General features: G+C 34.6%; 1 long non-coding RNA gene across 3 annotated transcripts in view; it reads right to left on the bottom strand.

Moving 5' to 3' along the window:
* The window catches only part of LOC106892581, a 51201-nt gene that overhangs the window by 29265 nt on the left and 3378 nt on the right, over positions 1–18558 (bottom strand). For 2 of the 3 annotated variants that reach the window (XR_001412881.1, XR_001412882.1), the window contains exons 2-6: positions 14583–14699; positions 14048–14088; positions 11155–11198; positions 2596–2698; positions 1983–2044 (exon numbers count right to left, since the gene is read on the bottom strand). This is a non-coding gene — a long non-coding RNA (uncharacterized LOC106892581). The remainder of the gene's footprint in view (positions 1–1982; positions 2045–2595; positions 2699–11154; positions 11199–14047; positions 14089–14582; positions 14700–18558) is intronic. The other variant, XR_001412883.1, reaches the window with a different exon arrangement.

The raw sequence follows: 18558 nt of genomic DNA, 5'->3' as shown, positions 1-18558 counted from the left end.
AACACAGTGTAACATAATTTGGCAGAAGCTGACCTTAAGTAACCCAAAGGAGGAAGTAAATCTGACTTTTGCCCTGAGGGTGGGAATCAAAGTGGTCATTCTAGGACATTCACACAGGATCACAGAATGGTTGAGGCTGGAAGGGACCTCTGGAGGTCATCTGTCCAACCCCCCTGCTCAAACGGGATCACTCCAGAACAAGCTGTCCAGGACCACATCCAGACAGCTTTTGGATATATCCAAACAAGGAGATTCCACAACCTCTCTGGGCAACCCGTGCCAATGCTCAGTCACCCTCACGGTGAAAAAGCGTTTCCTGATGTTTGGAAGGAACCTGCTGTGTCTCAGTTTGTGCCCATTAGCTCTTGCCCTGTCACTGGGCACTGCTAGAAAAACCTTGGCTCCATCCTCTTTGCACCCCTCCCTTTAGGTATTTGAACACATTGATGAGATTCCCCCTAAGCCTTCTCTTCTCCTGGTTAAACAGTCCAAGCTCTCTCAGCCCCTTACTCACCTTAATGGTCCTTTGCTGGGCTCTCTCTAGTATGCCTGCTTCTTTTTTGTATGTTTGAGTATTACTGGCATGAACTTTACATTTATACTCCATACACAGATCAGAAGGTTTATTCCCTGTGTCACATTCCATGTACTCATTTAATCTGCAGCTTCAAAAAACTGAAGTCAGTGACATCTTTGCTACAAAGTGCTTCACTCAGTTGTGCAAGAAATTTTCATCTATAGGCTGCCCATATCACTTTGTAAACCAGGAACGTTTTATTGTAATAATGACCTCTGAATCCCACATTAAGGATCTGGAAGGTTTTGTTTAGTATTCACAATACCTCACATACATACTATAAACTTCAGTAATAGCCTATATTTGAAAAAGCAGTGCAGGCACTAAGTCAAAGAATATGCGCCTTACCATCTGATGAAAGTCATTTTGCAAAGACAGGGACAATTAAAAACATAGGAGAACGGGTAAATGGCTACAAAGTGAGTTTACCTGGCTCACAACTGGACATAATTTTATCTGATTTGCACAACATGCACTCCATATGAATTCACTGACTTTGTAGATTCCAAAGGGGTCAGACAGCCCAGTGGTTACAGCCACTTCATACAATAGTCCACTGAGCATGACTACAAGACAAAGTCTTCTTGGCTATGCAGGTCAAGGCCAACCTTACAACGAAGTATGTCACCTCACCCTGCAGTCAAAAAAGTGCTATTTCTTCATTTCTAAGAATGTTACTAGATAATTACATTCACTGGGATCAACTGTGAAGGACAAATTCTGCTGGCACAAGATCAGCATCATACATGAAGCTCTTTACACTTTGCTGTATTGTGAAGTACAATGAAGCAGTAGAAGACTGAATCAGCAATAGGGGAACAAATAAGAAAATGCTAATTCTTATGTTAGATGTTTCTACTACAGATAATCTTACATACTTCCTCTTTTATCCATCATTTCAATGAGATATGAATGCGTAAAAATAATAAACAGATATGAAGCTATTCAGCAATAATTTCACACAAAGCACAGATTGCTCAAAATTTGTCACCAAGGCCAACAACAACAAAAAGTATTAAACTGCTAATATAACCTTCTTAAATACAAGGACTTCTGTCAGGAAAATAGAAAACAATGATGGCAAGTATCCAACCCCCAGGATACCAGACTAGAGTGTGAGCAAGCACTAGATAAAAGCTGAAAGGCAATGTTAAAATAATCTGGAAGATATTCTTATCTGGAAGAGTCGACAAGGCAAGGCAAGCAGTAGATTTTTCTACTGTTGCCTTTTTTGGGGGTGTGGCCTTCCAAAATATATTTCGTCCAGAAAGTGACTAAGTGACTTTTTATTTTCAAATAGATACAGATGCTCCAAACTTTAATTAATGCAGATAATGATATACATTGCCTCTAGCTGAACACTACGAAACCAGTGTTAGCTTCATTTGCATTACCAACTACTCACTTGTTCCATATGTCCACATGATATCTATGAAAGCTTTGAGGTCTTCATTTTTCTGTCAGAGGCTGTAAAAATTAGTTAATGTGTTTTTTCTTTCAGCATAAAAAAAAAATCCATATGCAAATTCATGGTTTATTCAAATTCATAAAGCCAACTACAGAGCTTTTGCTGCTAGTAGTAGAGCAAGAGGCAATAATGCCCTGCACTGATTTTTTTTTTACTGCCTGGTCTCAAAATTGACATTCCTATCACCTCAGCATTTGCTTTTCCACTATAAAAGCAGCTGAATGCTCTATAGTAGGAATTACAAAAACAGATTTCTGTTTCTCTTTTCCTATTGTTTGCAATTTTGTTAAAGGTCCTTAAAAAAAACCGTGAAGGGAACAACAGAGTACAATCAAAGGGAAAAAAAAAACAACAAACAGAAACAAACAACAAACTATCAGCAGCCAGCCACTTGCCTCACTCTCATCTAACATCATCTTAGTATTGTGACCTAACATCGGTTGGTACCTGATATTCAGGAAAACAATAGGAAAAATCAGGTTTATGAAACTAGTAGTATTACAGAAGGGTAAGGACAGGGATTTTCAAGTGGGCAAGGATGACAAGTTACCTGTGATTAGGGAAACGGAAAGAAACACACTGATTCAGAGCAAATGGCAACAGGCAAAGACCGTGGTTCAAACTCCATCCAGAGTTGTGGTCTGGGGGAGTACCTGTGGATTAGAGAGACATTTAAGTTTAGCTTTTCAACTGTTTTTCTACTTTTAATAGCAACTTTGAAAACTGATCTGCAGAATTCAGCATGGGAGGGGGGCAGTCTATTTTGCTTTTATTCCCTTTGGCACATAGTAATGTGCCAAAATGCTTATGAGATTGGATAAGTAAAATGGATAATTGTCTTGTTTCTGCATCAGTTGAATTTTTAACTAAGTTGTGACTTCACAGCCAGCCATTGCATTCGTTTATGTCTCTGCAGCCATCACCTCACGGCAGTGCATAATTTAAAAGTCACACTTTAATTTTTATTATGTTTTTTATTTTTTTTAAAAAACAACCAAAAAACCACCCCCAAAACCCCAACCAAACCAACCAACCAAAAAAACCTATTTCTATCTTAGAAGAAAACCAGCTCGACGCTCCAAATTGGTATGAATTTTCAATGCAAAAGAACTATACAAAACAGTAAATAAATAAATAATAGTAATAAAAGAACAAACCCAACATAAAAATAAGAATGCTTCTCTTTTCTAACCGGCAGGTATTATTTATTTAACTTCTCATTTTTGTAAGTAGTCTACTTCCAATTTTGGAAGCTTTGAAGATTCTTTAAAGATCTATCCCGTTGTAAGGAAAAGAAATGGAATTAGTATTTGTTAGAATCTGACTGCTATGAATCTCTGCTAAACAGATATGTATGTAAACACACATATTTTGTATGTATGTATGTAAACACATATTTTGTAAGTAACATATACTTACATTTTTATATCTTTTACATATACATTTTACATACACGCACATAACTATACCATTATAAAAATCTCTTTACTTTTTGAAATCCAATAAAATTCTAGTTTTTTCAAGGCCTACAGTAAACTGTTTCATACTAGACAAGTCCAAAAGGCACATAAATGGATTGTGAAACCCAGAGGCATCTGATTCTGTTGAAAAGATCTTTGATGAGGATTCTATAAATAGAAAAAGAAGTTCCCTTTTTTTCAACAGCCCATGGTTTTGAAGCCATTTTCAGATTCTGCCTTTCTGATAACATAAGCTCAAGTTCACACCAAAAAAATAGACTCAAGTGTGACAGTATCTGTTTAGGAACAAGCATGAGGCAGCTGAATAAAATGCACTTAAGTTCTGAAAACTTACCTCATTGAGCCAACAGAAAAAAATAATAATACATCATATTTATCATTATGTATCTAATCTATTAAAAAACACTTCTGATAATTAATCAAAGTGCTCAGTATAATCTGAGATTCATATACAGGAAAATATATTTGGGTAATTTTATTATTATCAAACTTCCTTTTTGACATGAGAAATCATTAGAAAAGCATTAAAAAACACTTCTGATAATTAATCAAAGTGCTCAGTATAATCTGAGATTCATATACAGGAAAATATATTTGGGTAATTTTATTATTATCAGGCTTCCTTTTTGACATGAGAAATCATTAGAAAAGCTTAGTTTCTATATTAATCTGTTACTTACTGTGGCATGTGCTGGACAGAGTTACAAGAAATAAGCAATACAAATTGGTGAGATAATTCTGAGTTTCTAAATGCTTATCTATGAACTTTCTTATATTCTCGTAGCCAACAGGTGCATTGGCTGTCCATCCTAAATCACATTACAAAAATCTTCCCACATAAACACTAATTATGAAGTTCCTACTTCCCCTATGAGTAAGTCTCAAAAATAGAACATAATTCTATTATTACATATTACTGAATTAGTGGCTTTCCTGATCTGCTTTACCACATGAAATATAAATGAAAACCAAGAACATGCTAAGACGTACCTGAAAAAAGATGAGATTCACTAACATTTGGACAGAGTTGAATTGCCAACTTAGGTTTTTTTTTTTTATCTTTATATAGATTTGGGGTACATATGAGCTCAGAGAGTAGGGATACACTATGTTACACAGAAAAATCTACCTTGAATTGGGGCTCAGCTTCCTCCATCTTCTACTTGCTTTCAATAATAGAAAAAATTGAGAAAAGTAGTTTTAAAGAATAAAAAATATTGTAAGGGGAAGGTAAAACAATTCAGATGAAATATGAGGTTTTCTACACAGAGCAAGAAATTGTTTCATTTTCAGGCTCCACTTGAAGTTGCAAAACCAATCTTTCACTACCAGAGCTTTTTTTTTTTTTTTTGAGAAAAAAGAAACCCAGGACTTAGACAGTTATGTTGTAGTTCAAGGGGTATGAAAACGTGCCAGCAATTTAAACCATTTCACATTCAGAAGCTCCTGAAGTTTGAGAGCACGCTTGGTCACATCTATATTTAAATTTGTTAGACTTAGTCATAATTTCTAAACATACTCTCCATAGTCCTTCTTTTCTTGAAAGAAACATTTGCTGTAGAATAATGAATATGAATTATGCAAAGAAAATCTTTAAAGAAATTCTTCTTGCATATTTTAAGCCTGTTAAAAAGTTGAGTTTGAAAGACACTGTCATCCAGAGAGATTCATTTCTTTTTATAATAAGAAAAAACATCACAAAATTGTAGTACAGAATATGTCAGCTGAGTTACTTTAGGCAGAGAAATTTGTGCCACGGCTATTCTTTTGAATTTTTGTGAGGCTAGAAACCTTAACACTATTCATATTGTAGAAAGCAAAAAATTTTAATTCATCAGTGCCTTACCTCAACTTGAAGGCAGAGAAAAAAAAAAAAAGCTTAACGTTACCTATTTGACAAAACTTCACATTTGAAATGGAACTTTAAAAAGTGATTAAGCCGTGGAAGACGGAAGTCTGCTATCAGCCTCAGGATTCAGCACCACTAAGATCAGCAGCATCTCCTACTGGCAATTCTAAATTAAACTCTTCCTCAGGAATTCAGTTAGAAAAGGGACAGACACAGAAATGAGCAAAGCTATGCCAACTCATTACGCCTTTTAATCCCAACGCAAAAAATTCATGCCATGCCTAGACCTGGATTTTGCTTCCTTTGCCCAAGTGAATCCTCCCCTGCATATGGACATGAACACTGATCCAGAAACTAACTTTAGCTTGGGGACCTATTCTTTCTCCTAAATGTACTTTGGAGGCTACAAATAGCATAAAGTCTTAAAATCTGCCTAAAACTCCCCTTCTAAATCTAGTTATAAAAGAATCCTTTCTTTCAAGCTTAGGCCCTCTTTTCTAAGTCTAGTCTGGTAACCCTTAGGAGATACAAACTAACCGATTTCCAGCAGCTTGGAGTGCAATTTAGCTTCCCAGAAATTCAGCCCTAAATAAAAATTCAGCCTTAACTTTGCTTGATTTTAGTCCAGGGGTTGTATTTCGCAGGACCTGATTAAAATTGTACATGATAGTACTTCTCTTTGAACCCATCTTGCATCAGGTCCTGGTCTTTCTCTGACCAAAACAATTTGATCTACTCTTCTACTGTTTCAATAGTTAACAGCAAGAGAACTTCAGAACAGTCATTGTAGAGTTCTAATGAAACCAAACAGACTTGCAATCTACTAAATAAGACATCTTCTGTAACTTGCATTCTGTGCTCTGTTACACACATTGAGTCACTGTTAGCAGTGATCCCAGGAGCATAAGGAGGAAAAATGTACTGTGAAATTCAGCACCTCATTAACAACAGCAGATAGGTGGGTAACACCTCTTTTAACCCAAAGTCCAACTACAGTTCATTAAGTAAGAATATCCACCTATCTGCCACAAATTGAAGTATCTGGAAACAGTTACCCAAAATTAGGTTATATTTCCAGCTGAAATTTGTAGACCGGAAACATAATTCCTTATCTAATTTTGCGAATATTAATAAACAGCTGGAATATCGTCCTAGCGATTTGCAAACTTTTATTACACAGCAAAAAAAAAAGACACCGTCCTTATCTAATTGTTTTAAAGATGTTTCTCAGTCATGCTTTCTTCACACATACCTCTGCAGAATGGGGCTTTTTCATTAGTATCATTTACTTTTATCATACTACCATTTGCAGTTTTTCTCACTTTAGAGAAACTGTTTTCAGGATTAAACACTAAGGAGTTAATTTTGCTTTAGAGAAGTAGCCTATGGGTCAAATCTTAGTCAAATTATAAGCATAGAAACCTTATTATTAAAAGGTCATTTACTTAGAAGGCAAACGGACTACAATTTACTAATGGGAAATAAGCCAAAATTAAAAATATAAAATATAAAATATCTATCCAGTGTTCTGCTGATTCTGCAGACAATTTTTTCCAAGGTCATCATAAAAGCTGAGGAAAAAGTCTGTACTACAACCAGTAGCGCAAAATAGTCTACTGCTACAGGTTAGCATTTTCATGTAAGTATTGCAATGGTCAGAGACTTAAGTTGGGGGGGGGGCGGAGGGAAGAAAAAGAAACCAAACAGATGCAATCATAAACCATTCTTAAGGTTTTCTTAAGAAGTCTAGATTTAGAAGACTTTGTGTAACATTCCTCTTCTCATTTTTCCACCTCAGCCTGCCTGAGAAATGCTAGAAAAGCGAATGTCATTTGTGACATTCAGTTGTCATTAGCAACTAATCATACACGGTATTTTCTTTTATCATAACTAATAATTATTAGTTGTACTAAGCAGACAGAAAGTGTGATGTAGAATTCATTCAGATTGGAACAGTAGTTCAGATCTGTTGTGGAACAAGGACACTTCATTTCCTCTGCACGCACAAATCTAACCATCAAAGTATCTGTAGGATGTCCCAAAATAACGAGATCCCGATTCTGCAAACACATATGCTGATTTTTAATTTATGAATTCACTCACCTTACTGAAGCTAATCACAAACATATAGATAGGCACGCATGTAGCTGAAGGACTGGAAGTATTTGGCGTGGGTGTATTTTATTGACAAGTTAAAGAAATGGTGATTACTAATAACATTTAGAAAGCACAATAATGGATGAAAAACAGGTAGTCCTAATAATTTTTGGAAAATAAACATGAGTATATGCAGTACTAGTTTTATTATGATACTCTCAGTAGCAGATAACCTACAATGCTAAAACAGATACTCTAGTTACTAAGAAGAGAGAAATTATTTAAGTACCAATACTTAAAACTAAAACTATTAAATCACCTTGAAAACTAAATCTCTACAACAATGCATAAACAAAGATAACTGAAATTTCAGTCATTCCATGTTGATATTCTTTATATCAAAGAAAACTGTATACTTAGGGCAAATACTTTAAACAGATGGCATTTATGTCCATAAACATGAATAAGCTAAAATAAACTCTTTCATCTCTTCAGAGATAGTCGTAGAAGTACAAATTTGGGAATAAATGACCTTCCAATATTAGCCCTAGCCAGCTGTTTCAAAGATCTTGGATTCAAGTCCTTGCTCCACTATGACCTGTGTGATCACACCTAATTCAAATAGTTTATCTGTGCTTCAAATCCCATGTGCAAAGCCGACTTTTCAGATGATACTTGCCCTCACAATGAAATGAAAAAAAAAAAAAAGCAATGTTAAAATTCAGAATAAAATTACTCTAAAATAAACTGCATTGTTTCAGATACTAGAAACAGGTTTTAGCCAAGCATGAGAAATTAACAGACTGTAAAATGTACAGATCTTAGAAGGACTGACCTCTGAGAGCACAGGACTTTTTGCCAGGCTGATTTGCTATGGGGCAGTATAGAGTAATAGCAATTAAATATATTTCATTCATCCTCCATATATTTTTTTAATTCTGATATGAGACAAACGTGCTTGAGATATTAAAAATGTTTGAAAGAAAAAATTTTAGACATATTCAAAAGAATGAGAACACGACCAGACAAAAAAGATAAAGAAAGGTCAAGAATTAAATAAATCCTCCAGATTAGAAGTGGGACACAATTCAGGAAGGGTGAAAAACAAAACTTGCTTTCTGTTGTCTGTTCTTAGCGTGATCTATCTGAAGTTGTCAGAGGTTGTTCAGAGAACTGCTGGTTGTTCAGAAAAATGTTTTGAAAACATTTGTAAAAGGAGTATCTTTACATAAAATAAAACAAAAAGAATAAATGTTAATTGTACTGATTCCACCCTGAGAAAGTCAGGTGATGAGGTAGCAGCCTTTATGCTTACGAAGGCCCAGATTTAGCACAAAACACTATCAAAAATTCCACACAGACTTCAGACAAGAGAAAGAACAAAAAAGCTCAGGAGAGACCACTATCACTAGCGTGCTTTCTCTCTGTCCCAGACAATCCCAGGGAAGAACAACTGTGTTCTGTTCCAGAAGAGAAAACCATCCAACCACACCCAAGAGTCACTGTAGCCCAGGAAACTGCTTTATTAACAGCCCATACATACGTGACTCTGCACTTCCCCCCCAATAATTCTGTTTCTACTACCTCAGCTGACAAGGTCATCCTGCTTCTGCAAAGTGATTTGGTGTTCATGACAGATAAGTTTCCTGTGCTGTATTTTTATGTTTTAGTATGATAAATTAAAGCGAGTAACACAAAATACACTGGACCCTGAAGAAGAAAAGCATCAATTTCCTCTTAGCATCTAGCCAAGTATACTAGTGTTGCTCTACTTCAAATTAAGTTGACTTGTAGAAGTTCAGATGAGTGTAGCTGGAAAGCAGCCAGAAAACTTCTATTCTTTTAAATAAAAAGGATATTTTCTCATGTCTTGCTATAAATTCCTCTTTTTTCTTTTTCTGAGTGAGCCAAAAAGTGTCTTTTAAAAGCTGTGTCTTTAAAATTCAGGAACAGTAGGAAAACTAGTAAGAAGGGATTCTCGGATGGTCTTTATCTGGTGTCATTTATGTTTTGGTCTTACAGGAGTAGAAGTTCCTAAAAAGCAGAGTTTCAAATTCCTAGCTTTAAATTGTCTGCTAAGAAAAAAGAAAGGAAAAAAAAAAAAAAAAAAGGAGGGGTACTCAAGCCAAATTCTACTGTGGTAAATAAAAGAAAAAGTATAGTTAATGTTAGACCACATTCCACAGAAATGTAACGCAGAGAGAAAGGAGTGAAGAGGTACTTTTAGAGCAATCCAAAGGTGATCTTTTCAGATGTTTTCTATTCTTTTGGACAGAGAGTGGAATAAGTAACCATGATATTTACATAGCAGTGTAACATGAGACAAGAGTGCATAATATATTAATAGGGGAAATATTTTTTTTCTCAGGTGTCTAATGGGTTATTCCCTTATAAATAACAAGCCCACAGCTCATTCCAGACAATATACATTTACCACAATAATAAACATTCCTTACTTAGCTGGTAAAATTGCAAGGTAATCTGTTCCCCTTTTATTCTCCTATTTGAACTTCCTACACAAGGAAGGATTTACATGATCCTTTGTGATAACATGCTGTTAAAGCAAATATATGCTACAGCAATCTGTATCTGCCTTTCTTATGGCTGCACATTTAAGGCTTCATGGGCCAGATTCTAAGCTCTCCTAATTCAGCAGCTGAAAGCATTTCTTGCTCTTTCACATAATGAGATCCCAGCACGTCAAAAATTACTTCTACAAAAAGACTGCACACTTTCCCTAGTGTTAACTGCAGTGTTACAGGGGAAAGTTGGCTTTTGAACACTCATATTTAAACTAGTACATGCAAATAAAATTATATGTGTGTATGTGACAACAGTATGCAATTTGAAACTTAGAAACAATATTCAAAATTTAATGTAAATGAGAAAGGTTTTGCAATCAAGAAAAATAGCAGAGGTATGGAGATACTAAATTGAACAACATACTAAAGTTATTTATATTAGACATTTTTATTTATTCACCATTTTTCCTACCAACAAGTGAGTTTAATAACTTTTTTTTTTCCCCCAAGCCCATACTGCAAGCAAATGGATTTAGGGAAAGTATATATAAGTATGTAAATCTCTGAAAGACTTTGATATTTCTGATATTTCCTGTTTCATGACCTGTGTCTACTTTTGCTAGAAAGAAGGAGATTCAGGGATAAGCTCCAATCATTTCAGTGACTGGTATTCACACGTGCTGGTTCAGATGGATTATTGTATGATAGGCAGCTAACATTAAATGTCAAACTAACATGAAATATAAAGACAGCAGTATGTTAGAATTGGTATACTCTACGTTGGAATGAAAAGACTATTCAAAATTGATCTTCCAGGGCTAATAATATATTATACTCGACTCCATATAAGATTTTACTTCTTTCATACCAAATATCTAACTTTAACAAATGTAAACTTGAAATCTGCTACTGAGTAAAATATTACACACAACAGAAAATACGGACTAGAAAGACTAACTATCCAGCAGGTATCACTGAACATATTAGGAACTGAATATCATGCTCGTATAAAGAAAAAAACAGAATGTATCTCGCTACTCACCTTCCCCAAGCTGTTTGCCAAATATATGGCATTTACCAGTGCAGATAATCAAAACCAGAATATTAATCTCATTATCTACCAACAAGGTGTTTGTTTTATGAAAGAACAATATACTTACATTAAAGCTCTTGTAGATCAAATAGATACTCTGAGAAAAGTCTTCTGAAAGAATGCAAGAAGAGAGCCACTGGAAGTTATTTCTATTTTTATTTTAAAAATTTTATTATTGTTTTCTTATTTTTTATATTTGCCATCGGAGAGACTTCAGTTTATTCCAAGTCATAAATTACTACAGATGGAAAAGGTTTTCAACAAAATATTTTTGCTGGGAAAAAAAAATCTGGATAAATGTTTTAGAAAGAATAAAAGTTCTGAACCAGAAAAGATGCTACTCAGCCAGTACAGGAAGTCCAGAACAGATTAGTAGCTCTGGCTCCCACATACTATACAAAGATCAAATTTAACAGATGGAAGCAAAGAATATCCCATGCTGGAGGCAAATATAAATAAAGGCTACTTAATTGTTTGGGACAGAGTAAAGCTGATTCTCTGACCCAACTACCAACTATTCCAGTTAATTTCTATTTCACTGCCAATTAAAATTATATTTCTAAGTTGAAAACAAAAAAAGGAAAAAAAAAAAAAAAAAAAAAAAAAACAAAACCAAAAATTTAAATCTAAAAAATTAGTTTGAAGAAAAACCTATTTTTTCCCTCTCAGTAAAGAGTATCATTTTGGTTATGTATACAAAAGCAGATAATAGATGCATGCGAAACTCAATTGGTCAAATACCGAAAAAAAAAACCATGGAATTTGTAAGCATCACTTTTTCAGAGAGGATTAGTTTTCCGGTTTGAGTAAATTATTGCAAAATTCCCTTCTGTTGTGATCTGGGCATACATGTAGCTATATGCCATAGTTTATCTACAAAAAATCTTTTGGTTTGTTTACCTTATTTTGAAATCAATTAGCACTTTTGCCATATATTTAAAATCTGGAAAAAAATAATGTGCCGCAAAAAGTATTTCTGAACTGGTGTCATTCAAATCACAAAATAAACATTTGGTAATTGATAAGAATGCCAGAAGGAAACATTTTCATGTTAATTATTGTTTGTGGTTGATTTTAGGTATTTATATGTTAAGAATTAATAAAATGTTTTGAAATATTATTGCAACATTAATTCTAAATTGCTATTTTCATTCCATGTTCTCTTTCTTATTTGCCTTGTTTATATCATGTTTAAGTTAGATCAAAGGCTATTTGTAGAAGTAATCAGGCCTATTTTCACCAGCATCAGTCATGGCTTGTCATTATCAATGAGCTCTCTGCTCAAGACTAGTTTCTATGGAAACCACCCGCTGATATTACTGACATTTGTAACTTTTTTTTTTTTTTGAAAGCACGTGACTTTTGTTCTCATTGCTCAATTTCTCTGTACAACTTTTATGTTGTTTTACTTTGCACATGTTAGCAATTTGGCAAAACCCAGTAATAAGATCCTGCATCATCTATTAAGATGTTAAAGTTCTCAGAGATCTGATCTACTGCAAAATAAATAGTAAAACCAGCAGACGATTTCTCAGGAAAACATTTTGGTTTTGGAAGTGTCACCAGCAATGGGAAGTATTACAACAGCAACAGTTTAAGAAATCAAGTCACAGATAGAACACAGTCAAATGATATTCTATGGTGCAATAAGCAAGATGTTAAGAACCACAAAAAAGAATTTAAGACACACAATTACAATACCATATATAAAGACAATCTAACTACTAATAGATTATATTACCTGGCTAATAGATGGTATTACCTTGCTGAAAGTCTGACAGATTATAGAAATATCAGAAGAGATTGTTTAAATTCAATAAACCAGCTGCAAATTAAACTAGACTACGTTGGCTGTGTAACCACTGAGTATGGCATGCCACCAAATACATCAAATATGCAAGCATTTACATAAATGTCTACAGTAGCAAGCATAAAGCAACAGGAATAACTGCTACAATATTTCATTTACTTAGCCAAATTCTTTCCAAGCCTTGTTGAAGCTACATTAAAGTGCTGTTTCAACCTCTGAAGACAGGAGTTCCAGAAGAACTATCACATCAACATTTCCAATAAAAGTAGTCTCCCAGGTTATTTAGAAACTTCCACATAAAATTAAGGACAGATTTTTTTGATACCTGGTAGGAATATGTGGTAGTAATCTGTTCTCAAGCTTTTTATCAGGGCACTAAGACAACAGCAAAGCAGGAAAAGAAAAGAATACTTATTCCTTGGAACTATACGGCAATTGCGGGTGACTCAGTATCAATATTGCAGTTTAAGAGAAAGCATGTTGTATAATAAAGCACTAGAAAGACTGGTCAGAAATCTGTTCTATATGAGGTTGGGAATAAAAATTACAGAAATAGTCATTGCAGACACACTGACAAATTACATTTAGTCTCAGGATTTCATGGAATATTCCACTGATAAATAACATACTTTCCCTGTCAACTCAACAGTGACTTATGTTAAGCAACTGTAAAAACAAATTGCCAATTACAATTACTGTTAGAATCTGACCAATATATTAACTACCAAGTAGTCTGACAAAGACAAGAATTGTAGACAATGACTTTAACTACTCCAGAGGCAGAAGGATATCTGAAGTATGTGGTATTACACTGTAAGGAAGAAAAACTGTATAGGAACCTTAAAACACTTGGCAGATACATTTAGAATACTATCACGAAGCCATTAAAGAAAAACCTTCTCTTTCCAAGTAAATATGGTTCTGTTCTTTTATCAACACTTCTAAAAAGACAACTAAGCATATATCCCACTAAGGTTATCATTTGTTCTCAAAAAATGTGAAGTTAAATAAAAATCTGATTAGGCCTACCAAACAGAGATGATGTTCACAGAAGTGTGGATCACATCAGTTACAGTTTGAATTGCAGAAAACTAATAGATCCTATGCCCCTTTTTCCCATCTCCCAAAAAGAGTTGCTATATAAACTTACCTACTCATTATTTAAGTAGGATATTTGTGATAGACCTCAACCTGCAAAGAAAAAACCATTAGTACACTTCCAATGAAAATAGAAGAAAAGATATAATACCACATTCAGTCAATTCTCACTCTATTTTTCAAACAAAACGCATGAAATTTCAAGATCTTGTAGAAAAATCTCATTACTTTGATACAACTTTTAAAGTGGCTATTTTCTTACACGTACATATAGCTGAGTAGATATAGGGCTTGCACAGCTGTTAATGAACAGAAGGCAAAAACCAACTCCAACACAGCAAAAGACAATGGAAGTTCTGCCAGCTGTCTTGGCACGAGATTGGTACTTAAATAAATCGCTAGAGGCTTTAAGATTTTGTTAAGGCATCCCTTCTTAATTTGTTATAAACACAAAGGAATAAAGATAAATAACAGAAAGTTCAGATTGTGCAGACAGTGTAAATAAGAAGAAAAAATAATTTCCCAAAGTTTCTAGGGAGATTCTACTACAGGACTAAATCCATGTTCAAGAAGTAGAAATAGCATACCTAACCAATCTGAACAGTAATGTTCCAGGTGAAACAGACCGAGTGTATCAAAACAAATCAGCAGTTTAACTGTTCATCATATCAGGACTGCAGCAGATATGATCCTCTGCGGAACAGCTAAAGGAAACAAACAAAAAGAGATAGTAATTCCAATAAGTGTACCTGAAATCTTGCTAACAGCCTATATTGTTAACAATTTTACTAGACTTGAACAAAGCAAACACATTTTCTTATCAAATCTCAGCAACACATTCTTTCAGGGTAAGTCAGGCTGTTCGTCATCCACAACCTCATCAAACAATTGGCACATTTTGAATAAGTTTTCATTTATATATTTATTTGGATATGAAGCCACTGTTTCAATCTTACTTTATCTCTCTCATTTCCTGAAAATAAATTCATACTACTATTGTGATATCACTTAACATCAGATAAACAGTACATACCTTTAATAACTTTATTATTCATCATGCTTGACATTAGTTTTGGCACTACCCTGATTTCTTCATATCCAGATTAAAACATTATTCTCAACATGAAAACATACATTAATGCAATTTGTCAGATGCTGTTGCATCTCTGTGTGAGTCTTACAAATGTTTCTATTTCTTCTCCTTACTACGCAAAAGACTTGACCATGTTTGTTTTCAATACAGTGTAAATAGTCCATAAAACCAAGTCCCAGAAAGTTACAGTTTCACTTGAGGGGTGCTAGTAGCTAGACTACATCATTTTACTCCTCTGGTAAGCAAAACAAAACCATACCTCATGTAGTCCCTCTTGTGGCATATGATGTGTATACATAAATATATATACACACATATGTACATATGTTTACACACACACTTGACAAGTCTTTTTGGTGAATGAAAAAATTATGAGAACCATAACTGATTGAATAAATATATATATATACGTAAAGCTATCATTTAATAAACTCTCCCATCTTTTAAGGGCCTTCTTATTTTACTTCTAAGCAGTTATAGTGGAGTTTTATTTATTTGATATAAGAAAAGAAAATACAAGAAAAAAAATATTTATATTTCCATTAATATGAAAAGCAATGAAATAATCAAGCAAATAAGTGGTTGTAAGACTCTGAATACCTATTGCCTGTGAGTTAGCCTGCCATTAAGACCTGGAGAAGCCAAGTCTCCTGTGAGAAACCATTTCAGGAGATGCAATTGTTTACTGAGGAACACTTCTTCAAGGCATGGCAACATCTGAACAAACTAGACAATAACAGAACACATCTGCTGAAAATATTAGAGGCTTTCTTTCTTAACTCAGAATCTTCAAAAGCAAAGGTTACAAACCCAGCAACTTCCGCCCCGGCTGAACAGATATAAATGCAATAGATGTGACAGAACAATGCTAACATTTACAGAAAGTCAGGGTAGTGGGCTGCTTTTTTTTATTTTTTATTAACTTCCTCGGTTCAGCAAAGGTACAACTGTCATTTCATTGCTCTATGAGAAGTATATGAATAAAAGTGACTTTAGACAGACTGTGGGGCTTCTTATAGTCTCCATGGTCACATTTCACCTTACCTCTGCTGGTAATTAACTTAGCTATTTAAAAAAAATAGTTTAAACATGGTCAGTTTCATTATTTTGATTGCACTCAAGTAATTTACGAGGAATGTTACAGTGGAATTATTTGTCCTTCACTTATCCCAAACAGTGCAAACTCTGAACTGGATGGAGGAACAAAACTGTAGCTATGCATCAAGTCCTAAACTATTTTTCATACATCTTAAGAATAAGCCTATGCATACAGACACAGGTGTGCAAATATATGTCTATTTAATAGAAAGAATTTCTTTTTATATAATGATACCCAAACAATTTTCATGATACATTATGACTAATACCAAGATGAAATTTTGCCAGAATGAGAAAGCACACTTGCAATTATTAACAATTAATGTACTTTCCCCAAACACATACAAACTGACTTAATTTGAATCAGCACCTAACTAGCTTTAGTTTCCATTAAACAAAGATAGATAATTAATATACCATTCCTATTACCTCTTATTTATACTCCTGTAGTTGCCATATTCAATGAGTACACTATGAAAATGTTTAGACCAAGACTGTTGTATCGGGGTAGACGCAGCCTCCGGTACTGCTGCTCATTATGTTGATTTAAGTCATAGTGTGCCTTAATGATGGGTTGGAAAATCCTTCTCATTTGAAGTGCACAACCTGAGGTTATGTTTAATAGGATTCATTCTAATGTACTCTGCCTCCACTTGGCATTGGTTTTCTTGGGAGGTGATTTTCACTACAGGAAAAATAACACTGAAAAGGAACAACAGGAGACCAAAACAACCTAGTCCATTAGGAGGAAGGGCACGCTATCACTTTTAAACACATCAGGTGCTTAGGAGAGCTGGGTTCATGTCTTAGCAAAATAGGATTTTTGCATGTATCAGTATTTTCCAGGGTTCAACTGTGGATCTGGAATAAGATCCAGCCTAGAATGATTAAGCCAGATTATTTCACACAGTTTTCTTACACATTTTGAGCTACATTAGCTTTCTACAAATGCACAAAATACTGCTACGCACAGGTAATATGAAGAAAGAACAAAGATGTGTTCTGCCCAAAGATATATTGATTTAAAGTTATCACTTAATACACACATCATACTTTTTTTTTCTTAAACTGCACTGCTTTTCTTCTTCCACCCACACTACTACCATGTTTCCTCTCCTGCTTACTCTAATTCTAGTTACATCCCACCTTCTCTAAATGTCTTTGAGGTCAATCCTTTCTCAAGACTTTCGAAAGGGAATGTTTCCTTTCAGCCCCAGCATGCATTCCTAGAAATGTTTTCAAGACAAGACCACCAGCAAGGTACTGCACGTGGGTCAGAGCAATCCCAAACACAAATACATGTTGGGCAGAGAACGGATTGAGAACAGCCATGAGGAGAAGGACTTGGGGGTGGGTTGGTGAACGAGAAGCTCAACATGAGCTGGCAATGTACCCTGGCAGCCCAAAAGGCCAACGGTATCCTGGGCTGCATGAAAAGAAGCACAGCCAGCAGGTTGAGAGTGGTGATCCTGCCCTTCCATTTATGTTACGGGAGATGACATGAGTTCTGTGCAAGAAAATAATCCCTTAGAATTCTTAATATACTTTTCTTAGGAGAATACAATTCTCAGGACAACAGTTTTTCCTCCGAAGAACTAGAATTAACATGCTCCTGTAACTGTGGCAAACACCAACTCTACAGCTTTCCCAATCCCTGCAAATGAACGCAGTTATTTATACGTCTTTGAATGTATAATATGCATTTATAACTGTTTATCCCTACATTTTACATTAATATTTTCAGGCAAGTTCAGCACAATGCTTCACCTAGAGTCCAACTATGTTTCCTAGGTAATTTGTGCATTTTTTTTTTTGTCCAATAAAGTGCTGGGCTAAGTAACCACCATTTCAGAAACATTTAAAAAGATGACAACTGCTGTGATCATATACCATAGCGTTTAGAGATACAGTCAAGCAACAAATGCAATAGCTCTACTATTTTCATGGACATATTATGAATATGGACTGAAATAATAAAATAAGTAAATTCAATTTGTGTAAAGAAAAGATTAATTATACTTGTACTTAATATACTACATAAAGAGTCTATAGTAAAAGCATCTTCCCAGAATTTTCATCCTAGACTGGACTACAAGAAAACTTAAACATAAAACAAAGCAAACAACAAAAAGTCTCTCCTAAATTGTTGTTAACAAGGGCACTAACACAAACAGAAAGCACCTACATGAGAAGAATAATTTACAGTTCTGTTACTTCCTCTGAATTACCAGATGACACTTGCCATTTTCTCACATTTCCTTTCCCTTTCTTTCATTTGTATTTGCTTTAAAGGTGAATGGAAGGTAAGAATGAAAAAAAGTACCAGAGTTAAAAAAGGAAAATTGAACACAGGCAACAGAATTTTTTCTAAG

The sequence above is a fragment of the Calidris pugnax genome, unplaced genomic scaffold (genome assembly GCF_001431845.1).
Source record: "Calidris pugnax isolate Ruff unplaced genomic scaffold, ASM143184v1 scaffold42, whole genome shotgun sequence".
NCBI lineage: Eukaryota > Metazoa > Chordata > Aves > Charadriiformes > Scolopacidae > Calidris > Calidris pugnax.
Note: the sequence above shows the minus strand (reverse complement) of the source record. Positions and strands in the feature narration are given on the sequence as shown.